This window comes from Balaenoptera acutorostrata, chromosome 4, assembly GCF_949987535.1.
Source record: "Balaenoptera acutorostrata chromosome 4, mBalAcu1.1, whole genome shotgun sequence".
Taxonomy (NCBI): domain Eukaryota; kingdom Metazoa; phylum Chordata; class Mammalia; order Artiodactyla; family Balaenopteridae; genus Balaenoptera; species Balaenoptera acutorostrata.
Genome location: NC_080067.1, coordinates 146,275,352 through 146,280,375, shown reverse-complemented (window position 1 = coordinate 146,280,375; position 5,024 = coordinate 146,275,352). Strand labels below are relative to the sequence as shown.

Here is a 5,024-nt window from a genome sequence, read left to right as displayed (position 1 = left end):
CTGCTGTACAGCAAAGTGACTCATATATATACTCTTTTTCATATTCTTTTCCATTATGGTTTGTCACGGGATATTGAATATAGTTCCCTGTGCTATACAATAGGACCTGTTGTTTATCCATTCCATATATACTAGTTTGCATCTGCTAACCCCAAACTCCCAATCCATCCCTCCCCCACCCCCCTCTCCCTTAGCAACCACAAGTCTGTTCTCTATGTCTGTGAGTCTGTTTCTGTTTTGTAGATAGGTTCATTTGTGTCGTATCTTAGATTCCACACATAAGTGATGTCATATGGTGTTTGTCCTTCTTTCTGGCTTACTTCACTTAGTATGATAGTCCCTAGGTCCTTCCATGTTGCTGCAAATGGCATTATTTCATTCTTTTTAATGGCTGAGTAATAGTCCATTGTGTGTGTATATATACGTGTGTGTGTGTGTGTGTGTGTATACCACATCTTCTTTATCCGTTTATCTGTCGTTGGACATTTAAAAATATGGAACGCTTCCCAAATTTGCGTGCCATCCTTGCACAGGGTCCCCGATAATCTTCTGTGTGTCATTACAATTTTAGTATGTGTGCTGCCGAAGTGAGCATGGAAGACACACTTTCAAAGGCAGTGTCAGCATTGATGCTGTCCGGTCCTGATGATGCCTGAAGCACAGCTTTTACAAGAAAATGAATATCTAGGGTTATCATCAAGACAGAAAGTTCTTCATGAGAAAGGATTGTTTAGGGCTAATGACACCTTCCCCCACCTGAATCTGTCCTTTATAAGAAAACTTGCCTCACCCCATCCTCCCAGCTCTCAGCAATAACATTTCAACAAAACGATCTGGGGTCCAAATGAAAATGGACCCCATGGAAAGCCAACATGGCAAATCCCGGAGGAACCAGGATGGGTGTCTTAGCCAACACGTCCATAGCTAGTGGTTATGCACACGCGTCTGGGGACCAGAATGGGCTGCATCTTATCATATTCAAGGGTTTTGGCTGTAAACAGCATCTAACTCCGGGTCACAAGCAAAATTCAGGGGAAAGTTGGGCAGCTCAAGGAATAGATGGAGCTGAGAACAGTGTCTGGAAGCAGGACCAGATCCTGGGTGTCTGCACGGCAGGACCTCTCAGCCCTCTGGTTCAGGGCCCGTCAGTGGGAGGAACGTGCTCCCACCACCTTTTTCCATCTGGAGATGATTCCCCTCAAAATTCAAGTCCCAGAGAAAGTCTGCCTGGCTGAGTTTGGGTCATGTGCCTACCCTTTGGCTGGAGCTGGCAGAACACCTTGACTGATGGACACGCCCAGGGCAACACACATCGGAGAGAAGTACTTTTCCAAGAGGAGATTCGATGTTTTTAACAAGTAGGAATGGATGCTGTGTAGCCAAAATGTCCACAAATGCCCATTGTGCCGAGTTGGAGGAACCAGTTGGAGGAACCACTTCCTCTCTCGCCCCAGAGGCCTGCCTGACCCTGGAGCAGACATTCCCAGCCTCTTGGAGCCTCTGTGCCCAGGTCCACTATTCTGTCTGCGCCTCACACCTTGTTCCTGCAAGAAGAGGAGGGATTTGGGGAGAGAGGAGTGGGGACAGATAGAGCCCTCCCGGCCCGGCCCCATCAGGACACACTTGCAGGGGGCCTGATCCAGGCACCCGCGTGCTCTGTCCACCCCTGTCCTCCCTGTGGGAAGCTGGCCTGGTCGGGGCTCAGGCAGGCCTGGGGGCCCCTGAACTCTTTCCTGGGGAGTAGGTTCTGGGCTTTGTGACTTTCAGGACACAGGTGGACAGGCTCCTTTCTGAGACGGGCTGGGGATGTGTTGCCTGGCACACCTGAGCCTTCCCCAAGGCGGGCCTGTAGCAGATGCTGAGGGAGACCCTCAGATGTCCCCCGGCTTCCAGGAGTGTCGCCTGCATGACTCACACTTTGCTGTGTCTGCAGGAATGGTCCTCAGCCAGAGAGAGCTTCCTTGCCCAAGGTTTCACTCCCCTCCCAAGGGCAACCTGTCTCCAAAGACCCACAGTGTGGGAAGACAACAGCCCAGCCCCAGGCCTCGATTCGGGACACCTCTGAATGGCCGTCCCACCTTCACAGCACCACGGGGCTGGCCGAGGTCTCTGTTACCGTCACCTTCTTGCTGCTCCGTCTCCTTCTTGACCCAGTCCTGCATCCCTCACTCCCTGCCAAGCGCAGGTGCTGACAGCACCTCCCCACCCCAGTGAAACTCCGCACCCACGCCTCCATCTCTGTGTCCTGCTGAGGACAGTCTGGGAAATACTGGACCAAAGAAGCGGGCTCTAAAATAGGAGTAGGTAGTTGGATCATCCACCATCTGGATGGCCATGTGGACTTCACACTGGTGATGGGCAACGATGGACAATTCCTGGAACAGTTCAGTGTACTCGGATGGTTCAGCCCAAGTGCAATCGTGACGCCCCTCACAGACGATGGATGGGATGAGATCCCGTTGGAAGGGAGCGCCAAGAGGTTCGGGACAGAGCAACATGAGGACTGTGGGCTCAGAGGCTGCAGCCGGGCACTGTCAGAGCCCTGGCGAAACACAGCGAAAGCCTGACGTTGGTCAGTCATCAACTTAAGGCAAAGGTGGATTGGGAGTTTGGGAGTAGCAGATGCAAGCTATTGCATAGAGAATGGATCAACGACAAGGTCCTACTGTAGAGCACAGAGAACTATATTCAACATCCTGTGATAAACCATAATGGAAAAGAACATATATATGTATAACTGAATCATTTTGCTGTACACCAGAAACTAACACAACACTGTAAATCAACTATACTTGAATTTTTTAAAAAAGAGGAAATAAAAGACAAAGGTGAAAGCCATAGGACCTCCTTGGCCGTGTGTAGAGAGACTCGTGGAGGGTTGAACCAGCTGAGGCTCTGGCCCAGGAATTAAGTGTAAGGATAACAAACCTGCAGGGAAGGTTGACTCCACCCCCGCAAGCCTGGTATAACAAAGTGAGGGCCCTGATGGGAAAGGACAGAGACTCAGACACTCCGGATGGTGACAGCTGAGTCAATACGAAAATCCTAAACCCTCTGGGTCTATATAAGTAGCCAACTCTTCTCTGATTAATGAATCTCCGCCCCAACCTTGCTTGAAGACAATGCAGAGGCCCCTGCCTTGTAAGAAAACATGCGCCCCCCCCCACCCTTTCCCCGGGATCTACTCCAAACTCACCATCCCGCCAGCAACCTGGGTTTACTTGCAACATAACCCAGCCAGGGAAGGGTTGGGTCGGCTAGGGGAGAGAGGGGCTCTGCCCCACTGGAGCTGCAGGACCCAGCGGACATGCACCAGCGGGAGCTGGGGGAACTTGTCGGGGGGCTTGTCCAGAGGAGTGACCGTGCCACCTGTGTTCTTGGGAACCATGTGAAGACACTGGTGAGGAATCCGCAGGTGAGAAGCCCCCAGCACTGCTGGGAAGCTAGGGGCTGGCTGACCACAGGATGCGGTGGAAGGAGGGAATCCACCAAGTACAGAGGCCTGCGGGCAGCATTTCACCACCAGCAGCCACAAGGAGGCGATTACTGTGATGGGAAGCACGGCTGGAAGGGCAGCTAGAAGAGCCCACCCCTCGGAGAGCCCTGGACGTGGAAACTAGGACAGAGTTCCGAGGAACAAGACAGAGAGGCAGCCAGTGGGGTACGGCCCCATCTCTACCTTCAACCAAAATCAAGGATGGCTGATGGGAATGCTGAGGGCAATGACAAGTCCCAGCCCCTGCCCACTTTCTGTACCTGAGCCACGTCTCAGGGCTGAAGCCCATTGACTAAAGAAGACCCTGGATTCTCAGGAGGAAGGGCCCTCAGCACCACAGCAAATGCCTCTGGTAATGATTCCCCAGTCGTTCCCCAAAGGGACCCACAGCCACTAACGGAAAGGAGACGCACACAGTTTGAGGGCTGCTGTACACGGTGGTTGACACTCAGGGGTTTGAAGCATCACCATGGTGCCCCTGTTGGAGCGGGGGCACATTGGGGCTGATAATAAAGCCAGACTTGGCCCAGGTCTGGCAGGTGCACAGACTCACCCAGTGGCCATCTCCCCATCCTCTATGTATCAATATAACTGGAATGGACAGACTTGGTAGTTGGAGAGCCCAGACACTGTGGGTTGAATTGTATCCCCCAAAACTCACATTTTGAAGTCCTAATCCCCAGTACCTCAGAATGTTCCCTGGTTAGGAAATGATGGTTGCACATGTAATCAGTTAAGGTCATTAGGACAGGCCCTAATCTAATATGACCGGTGTCCTTATAAAAAAGAGAAATTTGGACACAGAGACACACTTAGGGAAAACGCCATGGGAATATGGAAGCAGAGATTGGAGTGATGCTTCTACAAGCCAAGGAAAGCCAAAGATTTCCACAAAACCACCAGAAGCTAAGAGAGAGGGAGGGGATAGATTCTCCCTCACATCCTCAGAAGGAACCAACCCTGCCCACATCTTCATGATGGACTTCTGGCCTCCAGAGCTGTGAGAAAATAAATATCTGTTGTTTAAAGTAACCCACTGGTGGTATTTTGTTGTGGTAGCCCTAGGACTCTGCTCTACCACGTATGGATTCCTTGGCCTAAGTGGTCAGAGCTATCACAGTGGGAAAGCCAAGCAGAAACTCATGTAATCGACTTCAGGCCAAGAGACTAAATAAAAAACAATATTTCCCAGAGAAATGAAAGATCCTTAAAAACCAGTGCAGGGGGTGGTGGATTCTATCACCTCCTCCGTTTTATTTACTAATTGGGCCCCTTCCAAGTCGTGGAGGTTTTGGAAGATAAACGTGAACTACTGCAAACTCAACCACACAGCAGCCTTGACAACAGCTGTTGTGCCAGATGTGGTCTCTTTTCTAGAATCAATTAGCGTGGATGTGATATGCAGCCCTTGATTTGATGAATGCGTTATTTTTCATCTTTATCAGGGAAGAGGATTAGAAGCAGTTTACACATGAGATGGAGAACAGCATTTATTTATAGCTCTGCCCCAGGGTTGCATTAATTCTCC

At 50.8% G+C, this 5,024-nt stretch overlaps 1 non-coding gene across 1 annotated transcript; it reads right to left on the bottom strand.

Moving 5' to 3' along the window:
• Window positions 1–488: 488 nt before the first annotated feature.
• On the bottom strand, window positions 489–595 carry LOC114238130 (U6 spliceosomal RNA). The gene has a single exon (XR_003623547.2). It is a non-coding gene; the product is annotated as a U6 spliceosomal RNA (small nuclear RNA).
• Window positions 596–5,024: the final 4,429 nt, after the last annotated feature.